The sequence below is a fragment of the Hippopotamus amphibius genome, chromosome 7, assembly GCF_030028045.1.
Source record: "Hippopotamus amphibius kiboko isolate mHipAmp2 chromosome 7, mHipAmp2.hap2, whole genome shotgun sequence".
NCBI lineage: Eukaryota > Metazoa > Chordata > Mammalia > Artiodactyla > Hippopotamidae > Hippopotamus > Hippopotamus amphibius.
The window spans coordinates 24,803,071-24,816,417 of record NC_080192.1 but is presented as its reverse complement, the minus strand read 5'-3'; the positions used below and the strand labels follow the sequence as shown (position 1 = coordinate 24,816,417).

Below are 13,347 nucleotides of genomic sequence, written 5' to 3'. Positions count from 1 at the left end.
TTGCTGAAGGCTCAGATGATGGTTAGCATTTTTTAATCAATATTTTTAAATTAAGGTATGTACATCGGTTTTTTTAGACATGATGCTAGTGCACACTTAATAGACTACACTCTAGTGTAAACATAACGTTTATATGTACTGTGAAACCAAAACATTTGTGACTCACTTTACTGCGACAGTTGCTTTATTGTGCTAGTGGCTTTATTGCAGTGATCTGGAACCGAACCTGCAGCATCTCTGAGATACGCCTGTACCTCTGTCTCCAGCTGACGTGGCCCCTTTCCTTCACCTCTGCCTTTTCTTCTGTGGTTCAGTCATTCCTTTGAAAACATCCCACCGCCCCCCTTGCGTGGCTTAGCAGCTGGTTGGGGAGACAAACGTGCAAACAAACTATACTAGCGGCATCTTGTAAAGTGCCAGCTTGGCCATGATTCCAGCCTCTATCTTCCAGGAGAGATGGGGAGGGAAGTAAAGGCAGAGACAGAGCTGCCAGAGATCAAGACATCTGATCCGGGTCTTGAGGAATAAACATGCATTTACCAGGCTGACAAAAGTTGGGAAGGGACATACTGAGAAAGGGGACAACGTGCTGGGAGGTGTGAAAGAGTTTGAGTGTTTATTTAGGGCATGAGGGAAGGATGAGGCTGGAAGAGTGAGCAGCAAATGGAGGATAGAGAGAGTCGTGCTGAAGAGTTGGAACTTGATGGTGAGGGCAACAGAGAAGCCAGTACAGGGCTGTCAGCAAGAGAGTACCGTGGTCAGGTTTGCATTTTAGAAATAAAAGTCTTTGTCTCCTCTTACTCTTTGTGACACTGATGGTGTCACAGTCCGACCCACAGCCCTGATCTTTTTGGCTGGTTAGCACAAATCGATTGCTTTCTTCTGGCTAAGCTGGCACTGTCACACCTTCAGCATCAGGTCTGCACGTCCTCCCTCTAGAACTGCCTGGGAAGGGTCGGGGGAGAGAAGGGAAATGGTGGCGTCTGCCTCTTGCAAACACCAGCCGACTTCTGCTCAAGGGAGCCCAAGCCACGACTCTGTTGCTGCAGAAGGAGACCTGGAAGCTTACACAATCCTTCATCCTTTTCTGTCCAACAGAGCTTTTGTCCTTGTTGTTGTTGGCGGTGAACATTCATCCCAGGGGGAGGCTGAAAGCTTTGCCAGCTCCCTTCTCATCAGGAGATTGAAATGGTGATATGATGAAAACTCCTCCCGTCTCCACGGCAACCTCCCGGCTCATCCTCACGATGTGCCGAGCGGTCTTTACTTAATTGGAAGGGTTTTAGGGGAGAACAGTCAGTGCAGAGTCACTGGCAACATATTCCTGGAAGCAGAATGCATCACCTTCTTAACATAATTGGATAATTCATTTTAAATTGGGTGTGCATCACGACAGGAAAATGTTCGTATTAATAATACATATCTGAGCTCAACTGCCTGCACCAAGAAACCCGGCCCTGGCAGAATTCTTTAATTTTCCCAAATAAATTTTGTGACGACAGTATGATGTATTGTCTGTCAGTGTGGAGAAAGAACAAAGGTCCAGCAAGCATTTGTATCTTGGAACTTTCTAGAACACCTTTGTTGTGACATTCCACAGAAGACCCATCTATCCTGGACTCCATTTGGGGGTCTTTTGTATCTCAAAGGGGCCCTCTGTGCTGAGTGTTGAGGGCCTGGTGTGTTTTGTTGGGTGTCTTTTTTTTCTTTCGTGTCCTGTCAGCTGCTTGGATGGCTTGAAGTACAACAGATGGCAACTGGGCTTTGCCTGGGGGCCGAGGGGGTGACCGGGGCCTCTCTGCAAGCTTTTGGTCCTGGATGCTGCTGGAGACCCGTGGGGTAGCTGATGGCCTCGTGGAGGGCTTCTAGCCCGGCCGCATTGCACTGGGCGAGAGCAGCTGGCGTGGGGGAGCCAGGCAGCATGGGGGACCCTGCGTGTTGACTGGGGGTGCCTCCTGTCTTGCACATGCTTCCAAGCCAGCTTTCCTGTGGCACTCAGTGTTCCCCCAAATAGGGCCGTTGCTAAGAAACACCCAGAGTCTTGGGAGTAACTTCAGCCCTGTGTTGATGAGGCTGCTGTGCGCGGCAGCCCGGCCAGATCCACTGACGTCAGGCTGTTGCCCGAGCCCGCACCGGATCGCAGGCATGAGCCTTCCCGCTTCTGCGATGCTAGCTGCAGGAAAATTTAGTGGTTGTGTAGACAAACTGACACAACCCCTAACGTTCACATCATGCCGCCCACCACCCACCATCCGCCCACCAGGCCCAGCTGCTCCTCTGAGTGGCCTCCTCCCCACCTCCTGCCTGGGCTCCAGCAACAGTTTATCTCAGTTCCTGTCCCATGGTTGTGACAGAAGGAGGGGAAGCTCACATGCATGGAGCATCTGTCTTGAGCCAGGCCCTGTGCTAGATAGTTTTACATTTAGCGACTGGTTTCCTAACCCGTGAAATGCCTGTTGGCTCTGTCGGCAGTGGGTCCGTTTTAGAGGTGGGGCGACTGAGTCTCTAAGGGATACTAATCTCTAAGAGGTTAACTAACAGGTTCAAGATGAAGCGGTGGTGAGCAGCAGAGCGTTCTGCCTGGGAGTCTTGACCCCAAGGCCCAGGCTCAGGACTACGAAGCTGGAGGGTCACACAGTTGCAGAGCCATGAACTCAAGTTTGAATCCCATCTTCCTAACCGTGCTGGTTATTGCCCCAGGGCGGACAGGGAGGGGGCCCAGCCTCCCGTGTTCGTCGTTTAAGATGACAATGGGAAGACGGCTGGCGAAAACGTGAGGTGGTGGTTCTGGACGTCCCAGAACACCCTGCCCTTCCTGCGCGTCCAGGTGACGCTTCCTAAAGAAAGCCAGATGGGAGCACGGCACCCCTCTGCCTGCGCGCCTGCCTGGCTCCCCGCGGCCTCCAGGAAAGGCTCCAAACTCCCTTCACCATCTGGCCCCAACCCGACTGCCTCCCCCGCAACTGCCCCAGCCCCGCCGCCCTCACCCAGACCTCATTGTTGCCGGGGCTCTCCCTCTGCCTCTCCTGCCGGGCCCAGGTCATCCTCCAGCCCCTCTCGGCTTCACCTCCTCCTGCTGGTGCCTGCACGCGGTGATGCCTCCCCTGCGCGGTTCCCCTGCCTCACTGACGGGGAGCTAGCTGGCTTTCCCAGCACCTTCGCAGGGCTGGGGCCACACGAACGCAGGGCGGAGGGAGGATGAATGAGCACAGAAACATGCAAGCGTGCAGAGGTGGAAATCCGTCCTCTTGGAACGTCGGCGCTGGAAAGGACCTAACACACCTTCCTGCCCTGCCTGCCCCTCCTTTAGTATGTGAGGACCTGAGAGGGGGAGTGAATGTTCAAGAAAACTGGCGACAAAGCCAGGATGAGAACCTACTCCCAGACCACCTGTGGTTCCCGATCCCCAGCCGCCTGCCAGCGCTGGAGGAGGTCGCTCAAAGCAAGGTCACTGTCAGCAGCTCCCCCACCCGCAGGGGAGATAGGGGAGCAGTTATACATTTTATTTTATTAACACTCCAGAGGCCTTTTAATAAAAATACCCTTGAGTGTTGAAAGGGAGCCGGGGGAGACAAGATTCCGGGTCCCGTGAGAAGCAGCCGCGAGCCCAGAGGGGGTGGGAAGATGCCCTTAACCTGAGCAGTCTGGACCCCCGGGTGGGGCGGGTGCTCCCGGGGTAGCAGAGTTCCTCGGGACAGCAGGGCCAGGAGCCCTCCCCCTCCAGGCCAGGAGAATTTGGAAGGACGGTTCACCCTGCAGCTTAGCAGTGCCAGAGAATAAAGAGATCTCAACCCAAACCACAAGGAAACCTCCCCCGGGAGCCGGCCAATTCCGAGACAGAGTTGGAGCCCTTTATTGGCAGCCTGTTATTCTTAGAAGTTGGAAGTGCGGGTGGGTGTGAGTGCGCGTGTGTGTGAATCTGCGCACTCCAAGCTTCAGCTTTAGACCCAGGACAACCCAGGCTGCACCAGACCCAGTGCTCTCAGCAATGTGACGGCATGAAGGCAGGCTGAGCTCTTGGAGAGGACAGGGCAGGCCTCCCCGCCCTGCTGGGCGGAGATGTTAAGAAAGAGAAGGACGTTTCCTAGGGCTGCTGTAACAAATTAGCACACATGTTGGTGGCTCAAAACAATAGAAATCTACTCTCTAAAAGATCTGGAGGCCAGAAGTCTGAAATCGAGGTGTCAGCAGGGCCGTGCTCCCTCTGAGGGTTCTAGGGGAACATCCTTCCTTGCCTTTTCCAGCTTCTGGTGGCTCCCAGAAATCCTTGGTTTCTTGACCCGTAGCTGCATCTGCCAGTCTCCGCCCCGTCTTCCCATGGCCTTCCCATGTGTGTCTCTGGATTTTTCCTTTTCTTGTAGGGACATCGGTCATTGCATGGAGTGCCCACGCTAACTCCAGGATGATTCCATCCTGACATCCTTAGCTGAGTACACGTGCAAAGACCCTATTTCCAGATAAGGTCTCATTTTGAAGTTCTGGGTGGATGTGGATTTTGCGGGGGGGGAAGTGCCACTCAACGCACAGGCGCTGCCCCGGGCCCACAGGGGGGTTGCAGGAGGCCTTTCATAGCTGCTCTGCAAGGTGGCCGGCGTGAGGCAAACCTGCCCACAGCAAATTCCTAGCAGAGCCCAGGGCAGCCAGCCTAACTGCTGTGTCCCCTCGGGTTCAGGTGGCAGGGACGAGAGAAAGCAGGGTCTGCCACTGCCATCCAAGCAGCAGTCAGACACTTAGAGGATGAGGCCAGAGGCCAGATTCCCTTCCTTTGCTGTTGCTCAGAGCCCAGCAGGGAGCTTTGCATACAAACCCATCTTCAGTGTTTGCTTGTTACGGAGGAGGACCTTTGAGCATGCCTTCTACAGTGAGTACTTGTTCTGACTTTGGAGAGAGGACAGTTAGGTTCTGTGTCGGGAAAGAGTGAGTCAGACCATGGTCTGGATGGGAACCCAAAATGAGGAGCTGAAGACAGGGTGTTGGCTGCGAAGCTGGGGGCCCGGAGACTCGCCTTTGCTACTTAACTGGGTTGTGAACCCAGCTTGGAGCCCTGGATCCTTATCTGTGAAATGGGTTTCAGAGTGCTGTGAGGCTTACGTGAGATACTGCGTGAGCCTTCTGTAACTGTGAACCAAAGTACCCATATAAGGCATTTTGATTACTTGAAGGCAGAATAAAATGCGAAGACACTGTGATATAATGAGGATGCTATTCAATTAGATCATTGCTTGCTAGGCGAAATTCCACTGCGTGGGAGCTCATACTTTGAGGACTTCTCTGAGTGAGGCATTGGCATACATTGGCCTTTTAGAAAAAACTGCCCTATGAGATATTATCTCCCTTTTAGGAATAAACTAAACATCTAATTTTGGGAAGGCAGCTATCTAATACATCTTCTTGTGACTTCTGAACTTCATTTGTATGTTTTTCAAAGATGCCACCATCCTTTATTGTGTGTTGAAGGTTGTTTCAAATTCATTGTCCTAAATTCATGTGAAAATGTTGCTTTGAGAATACCAACATTTTATATTAAATGTGTTTCCAATTCATTGAATTGAGGTGAGCACACTGAAGCCTGCAAAGGTTGAATACCTTTTCAAGGTCATAGTAGGTAGTGAAGCTGGGATTCGAACCCAGGTCAGTTCATCCCAGTGCTGGTTGCACTTCGCATCTGGCCCATCAAGGCTCTGGGCGTGTCTCCTTGTGTGAGCAGCTCTGCTCAGGTCTGTGGATGTTGGGAGGTGTTGCCTGGCGCTCTCTGTGCTCCCTCCGAGCCCTTCTGCTGCTTGGTGAGGGACATCAGCTTCCTGTTATTTTCCCGTCACTCTTGGGTGTCCCCATTTAAAGGTCGGCTTCTGATGTCCATCCTGCTGTGGTGGGACCGCTGGGTGCCCGGTGTCTCATGCAGGGGGTCCCATCAGAGCAGGCACCTCCTCTGCCCTGAAGGTGGGCAGAGGCAGCTCTGTTTGTAGTTGAAGAACAGCCTCCGGAAGGCCAGCCTTCCTCAGGAGGAGCTAGAAGTGCCCCAGCTTCCTGAGCGTGGAGCTGGTTTTCCCAGGCTCCCTGCAGTTACCCCGAGATTCCTCTGGAACGTGGAGCCTGTGGTCCTGGCAGGCTGGCTTAAGCAGCAGCCTCTGAGCCAGCTCAGCTGCTTTCTGGGAGAGTGTGTGGTGGTGGAACAGAGACGCCTTCGGTCTTGGCTCTGGACAGAACTGGGTTCAAACTTCAGCTCCTCCAGCGACAAGCTGTGTGATCTTGGGCGCCTAATCTTTTTAGAGCCTGCTTCTTTCTCTTAATTTGACAAGCAATGCGTATGAAACAACATAATTTTTTTTAAATGTGAAAATGCAGATACACAAAAAACAATTGCAAATCAATGGTAATCCTACCTCTGCCAAATTTGATTATACATCTTTCAAGATTTTCTCCTTTTATTTGATAGATATAAAATTATTTTGTTAAAGTAACGGAAGCATCCCAGGCATGCTGCTTTCCCCGCTAATTTTAATTTAAAGACACAGGAAAATGTGAACAATGTACTGACCTCTAAAAGAACTCCGAGGGATTCCACTGTAAGGCCGCCCAGTATTTAGCCCACCCCTGTGGGGTGGGAATTGGGTATAACCTCACTTCTAACCGAGAGCCTCGACTTCTTCATCTTTAAAATGGGACCACAGTGCCCATCTTGCAAGGCGGCCGTGCGTGTACAGCACGTGACAGGCCCATGTAAATGCTTGCTTTTTTCTTGTGCCCTTTCTGGCCACAGGTTCCTTTCATGTAGCACATCTTCCCTGGCCAGATGAACATCCCCCACATAAATCCTTCCCGCTTCCCCACCCCGGGATCTCAGGGACAGGCGCTCGGGGCCAGCGGCCCCCATCGCCCTCCCTGAGAGCCGCAGCCGTAGCAGACGCCCTGGCGCTGGGCCGCTCCCTCCTGCCTGGGCCGGGGTCCCCTGCTCTGAGAGGCATCAGAGAACCGTGAGATCGGCCGGGGTGTCTGGTCAGTGTTTGCGTCGGCCGTTGGGCGGGACGTGCAGCATCTCTGCCGAAGCTGCGGGCGCCTTCTGAGCAGGACACTTGGATGCCGCAGTTGCTTGCATCTGCTCCCCTCGGCGGCCAGGCCTCTCCTCCCCTCAGTCCTGAATCAGTTGGCACGTGTGAGGTTTTCGTCACCGTGGAGGTCACGTGCTGGCCGCGTGAGGCGTGACAGACTGAAGCCTTGCGTCTACTTCTTGTCTGAACCCAATTAAATAGAACATTGTGTTTCCCCTGCTCGGTGGAAGTTTGTAAACCAGATGTGTTTCTGACTGCTGGACGGCCCCCCGGTCACCCAGACCTGTGGGAATAAGCACAGCCTTCTAAAGGGTTTAATTTTGACTCTTCAGTTGTCATGAGAGCTGATCGAGGGTGGTTTTTATGTTCTGTTTTGGTTTTGCTTCAATGGGAGTGTAAAAATAATAATACTAAGAGCTGGTATATACTGTGGGCTTATCCCATGTGCCTGTATCAGGCGTGCTGCTACACGTTATGTGGATTCCACAGTCCGTCCCAAGGTGACTGGTAGGTCGGTCCCCATTTTATAGATGAGGAAACAACAGATGAGAGACAGGGGTGGCATCTGACCTCAGACCGTGACTCCGGAACCGCTCCTTGTCATCCCAGTGGCAGCTGTTGTGACAAGGTCACGTGGGAATTTAAGGAAGGAGCTCCTGAACAAGGACATGACTCTGTCCTTGTCGCCCAGCCCTGCTGCCAGTGTGGGGTTCAGAAAAGAACGGGCTGTCTGTCGTGAGCTGCAGACGTTTCTCAGTTTTGAGCACAAGAAAGGAAAACTGTGGAATCGGGGGGTGGGGGTCCTGCTGTTCCTGGGAGCCCTGAAATGGTGGAGAATGAAGGGAGCCGCGGCCCTGCTGATGGGGAGCCCAGCTCCTCCTGGGGTCAGGAGCAGCCCCAGGGGAAGAAGGGCGCTGCAGAGGAAGGAGAGCTGCGGAAAGAAGTCCGAGCACAGGCAAGCGCCGCGCGTGACCTCGCATCAGAATTGGGGTGCCAGGCCAGAGCGGGCACACGCAGCAGATATTTGCCGGGGACTTGGATACGTGGAATCACAGTGTATGAAGCTCTCACAGAAGGTGTGAGGTTGTGGGGGTTTGCATTAAGCCCTCTATGTCTGTCTGGGAGGTTCCCACTTAAAAGTGCCCGCAAAAACACATGCGCGTATACGTATGGAACTCATCACATCGAGCTTTAACCAGCCTGGGGATTAGCCACGGAAAATTGTGTCTGCCATGGGGTGAAGCCTCTGGCTTCCTGCCTTGGTTGGTTCTCTCCACAGTGAGAGTCCTTCATTCAATAAACATGTAGTGAACTTAATATTATCCTTCATAACATCAACATGAAGACGGTAAATTCAGTTCCACAAGCATCTCGTCGTGACCCTGCATTGTATGTAATTTAAAAAAAAATCACTATGCTGAATAGTTCTGACTTCTCCACTATATGGGAGTATTTACACAAGCTCCTTCTCCTTCAGTGGGAGGAGCAGGCAGAGTTGGGTGTGTGGATACATATTTGAACATACCTACGGACACACCCAATTTCATCGGTAAGCCTGGAACCTGTCAGGCCAGCAGGCAGCACTGAGGGAAATGGAATTGGGGCCCACTCTCTCAGCATCGTCTGTCTCGTTAGAGTGAAGTCACCTCGGAGACGCTCACAGGACCAGAGGGAGCTGGTGCCTTAGGAAGGATTCCTTTGCACATTCCTTCCCCGGCTGGACTGCTTGCCCTGTAGCCTCCTGCAGCCTTAAAACACCCACTGGGCAGGGGTGATGGAGGGAGTGTTTTGGGGACCTGAGCTTCTACTTCTGTTGGAACTGCCACTTGGGGTGCGCTGGGTGGATGTTGCTTTCCCCTTTGTTGAAGTCAGTCCCGTCCTTGCCTCCTGTAACCTCATGTGGGTTGCCAGGTCAGGAGTCCACCCTGGTTGTAAATACACATTTGATGGGAAATTACGAACAGAGGCTGGTCCCCGGCGTGTGGGGGGAAGCAGATGTGTGCAACTGTTGCCCTGAAACCGCACTAGAGTCACTCAGCCTAACTGGACACAGGCACCGTTTGTCAGGTTACCAGGCAACCGTAAACAACAAATACTTGTGAGTCTGGGAGGAAGGGGTGGAAAAACCAGACTTCTTCTAAATATCCTTGTCACTTTTCATAATAAGAGCCCATACCCAAGTGTTCTTGTGTCCTGGGCTATGTCAGCCCGAGTCTTGTATCACCTTCTGTTGTGGCCAGGTACTCTGGAGTCAGACTGCCCAAGTACATGTGGGGGTGGGATTGGGGGATTTATACTCTCTGAGCCTCAGTCTGCCCATCTCTAAAATGGGAGTATATAACAGTTCCAGTCTTTCAGAGGATTAAATGACTTGAAGGTGGCCAAGTTCTTAGCACACAGCCTGACAGATCATAGTCAGCAAATACTACCTAATGTTATTCCCCTATACTGTGCTTTTTCTCAGCAAGCCCCTAAATAGGCCAGACTCTTGCAAGGAAACCTCCGTTTGGATGCTACAGAGAGATCTTCAAACAGACATGCCACCGATATGCTCCTGGGGTCTGCCCTGGAAGTCAAATACGAAGGGGCTGTCTGTTCAGCTGCCAGGCACACACCTCCTCTGAGTCCACCTGCCCACCTAGGTCTCTGGCCTTGGGCATCCTGGTGGAGCCTTCCTCACTGGCTCCCTGCATGTGAGCAGATAACCCCGCTGTGGAGTTGGACTCCCAAATGGCTGGCCTGCACACTCTGATCTCCTTCCTGCACCCCACCCTTCCCATCCTTGCAGAGATTTCAAATTGCCCAGGTAGCCACATCTAATCCATCTTTCCTATGGGTTTCTAGAGAAGTAAGACCCGCCCTCGTTCTTTCCAAAAGCTGTTTCTCCTTTCGGTTGTCAGCTCCTTCGGTTATCTCCATCCTTATCACCGGGTAGTCTTTCCCTAAAAAAAAACTCTCTTGGTGTCCAAGCGGCTCTTCTCACAGAGGCAGCAGCTGCTGAAGGGCCCTTGCCGCTTTCGGCTGAGCTCAGTGCCCTATGCAGCGTCTCCTTTTTTCTGTTCAGATTAGGGTTTAGCATGTTCTGGTAGCTGCCGTCCAGCCGTCAGAAGGTCCCACCAGCTTCCCTTTAGGCATGCCAAAATTCTTAAAATTCCTTATGTTCTGGATGGACCTTGAGGGCATTGTGCTAAGTGAAACAAGTCAGTCAGAGAAAGAGAAATACTGTATGAGCTCACTTGTGTGTGGAATCCTCACAAAAGCTGAACTCATAGAAACTCAGAGAGTAGATGGATGGTTACCAGGGGCTCGGGGTGGGGAACTGGGGGGATGTTGGTCACAGGGCACCAATTTCTAGCAGTAAGATGGATAAATTTAGGGAATCTAATGTACAGTGTGGTGACTAGAGTTAACAATACTGTAATATATACAGGAAAGGTGCTGAGAGAGTAGACCTTAAATCTTCTCATAACAACAAAATGGTAATTACGTGGGTATAGGATGTGTTAACTAACCTTATGGTGACTATTTTGGGATATATATGTGCATCAGATCATCAGAGTGTACACCTTAAACTTCTACAATGTTTTGTGTCAATTATATCTCAGTAAAGCTGGGGGGGAAAAGATTCCTCATGTTCTCTTTTTAAAAAACAGCTTTACTGAAGTATAATTCACATACCATCTAATTCATCCATTTAAGGCATATAACTCAATGGCTTTGCATGTATTTAGAGTTGTACATCCATCACCACAATGAATTTTATTTTTATTTATTTACTTTTATTTATTTATTGGCTGCGTTGGGTCTTTGTTGCTGCACACGGGCTTTTCTCTAGTTGTGGCGAGCAGGGGCTACGCTTTGTTGCGGTGCTCGGGCTTCTCATTGGGGTGGCTTCTCTCGTTGCAGAGCACGGGCTCCAGGCGTGCGGGCTCAGTAGTTGTGGTACACGGGCTTAGTTGCTCTGTGGCATGTGGGATCTTCCCAGACCAGGGATCGAACCCTGTCCCCTGCATTGGCAGGCGGATTCTTAACCACTGCACCACCAGGGAAGTCCCACCACAATCAATTTTAGAGCATTTTCACTACCACCCCCTAAATGTCCTACCTTTCAGCTGTCACCCCTCAGTTCCCCCATCCCACCTAGTCATCCCCTAGGAGATGACTCATCTACTTTCTGTCTCTACAGATTTCTGTTCTGGACATTGTACATTATAAATAGAGTCCGTCACACAATATGTGGCCTTTGGTGTCTGGCTTCTTTCACTTAGCAGGATGCATTCAGGGTGCACCCATGCTGTAGCTCATGCCAGTGCTTCACCTCCTTTTATGGCTGGATGATGCTCTTCCCTATGACCAGCCCCTGTTTTGTTTATTTCTCAGTTGATAGTCACGTGGGTTGCTCCTTATGTTCTTTTTAACACATCAAGACCCAGCTCTCTGAGATCGCCTTTCAATTTCCAACCACTCATTTTTATCACAGCCCCAAATGACTTTTTGGTTTGTTTGTGAATGTAATCCCTGCTCAGACAGTATGTTCTGAATACCCATAATAAAATTAAAGGTTGGTTCTGTTAAAAAAAAAATTTTTTTACAAGACCTTCCAGAAGAAAGGATTCAGCCCATACAGTTTTTCTTCTATGTAATTATTTAGGCTTTAATGATTCACTTAGTTTAGATGAGTGTTCAAACTGACTGAGAATAAAATGAAGTCTTCCCCCAGGGAGAAAAATAGTATGAGTGAGAAACAAAAATACCTTGGAATTTTAGCAGGGGAACACACCACGGACGCACGCTTTCGTTTTATGGGTCAAGCAGCACCAATAATACCCTTATTAACCCTTTCCTGCTGGGAGCCGATTTCTCCCAGGCGTGCTGCCTACCCAGACCTGGTGTGTCACCTGCAGAGAGGCTGCCGGTTAGGCCCAGGTGGAGCTCTTAAGTTTACCAGACCTCACTGAAGCTCCTGTAAGTGGTTTTCAGTGTTGTTAGTGTCGCGTGTGAAAATGAGGTCATGTGGAGTCAGTGGGATTTGGTGGGTTAAATTGCAGGCCAGGACGCCGGGCACTGGAACTGCTCAGCTTTGAATCTCATGTACTCAGGTTTGAACCTCCTGTGTGCTGGTGCTGAGCAGGGATTCGCCAGGATGTGCGTGTTTGGGATTTCCGGTGCTGCATGGGGACCTCGTGGGTCCCTCCCTTAGATGCCTGCCCTGAGGAATTCCTCCTTGAAAATCTCAGTGGCTTGGTAATTATGCCTATCCCTCCTGACTGCTAGATAAATTCACTTCCGGGGCTTGAGGATCCATTTAAGGAGGACAAAGGCAAGTAATGTAACGAGAGGGAAGGCAAGAGCATGATATATTTATACACCAAAGTGATCACAAGAGGAACAGCAAAATTTAATTAGAGTTCCTCTTATATATTTGAAAGTTGCTAAGAGGGTGGATCTTAAAAGTTCTCATTACAAGGGAAAAAAAAATTTGTGTGTGTTGACGAACCAGACATTGTGGTGGTCGTTTGCAATACAGACAAATGTCGGTCATTATGTTGTACACCTGAAACGAATGTTATATGTCAGTTATATCTCAATCTTTTTTAAATTTTAGATAAACATTTTTTTAAAGCAATACTGTGTTTTTTTAATATTTATATATTTATTTATTTAGGCTGTGTTGGGTCTTCGTTGCTGCGCACAGGCTTTCTTTAGTTGTGGCGAGCAGGGGCTGCTCTTCGTTGCGGTGCACAGGCTTCTCACTGCAGCGGCTTCTCTTGTTGCGGAGCACAGGCTCTAGGCGCACGGACTTCAGTAGCTGCGGCACTTGGGCTCAGTAGTTGTGGTGCACAGGCTTAGTTGTTCCATGGCACGTGGGATCTTCCTCAACCAGGGATGGAACCCCTGTCCCCTGCATTGGCAGGCAGGTTCTCAACCACTGTGCAACCAGGGAAGTCCCTAGATGAACTTATTTTAAAATGTCGTCTCTACTAAGGCGCTCTTTGATTCTCTCCCTCCAACTTTGAGTGGAAATGGGACAAAACTTAGGTTTTAGAATTCATAGATCTTGTGGTTCTTGAGCACTTCATTTCCCATCTCTGAGCTTATGTCATAAGGATGATACCTTCCAGCCTACAAGTGGGTTCATGTGAGATGAAATGGGATCACTTGTGCGTAACACCCAGGACAGAGGAGATGCTCAACAGGAGTTGCTTTTAAAGCCCCAAAAGATTTTTTTTTTTTACCCTCGTTCATACCCAAGTTTTAAGAGGAACAGTTTGTAAGGAAGTCTTTTCCCACAGGATGG

At 50.5% G+C, this 13,347-nt stretch overlaps 1 protein-coding gene across 1 annotated transcript in view; it reads left to right on the top strand.

Moving 5' to 3' along the window:
- ELK3 (ETS transcription factor ELK3) overlaps positions 1-13,347 on the top strand; it is a 62,865-nt gene that overhangs the window by 32,305 nt on the left and 17,213 nt on the right. The gene's annotated exons all lie outside the window — the stretch shown is intronic.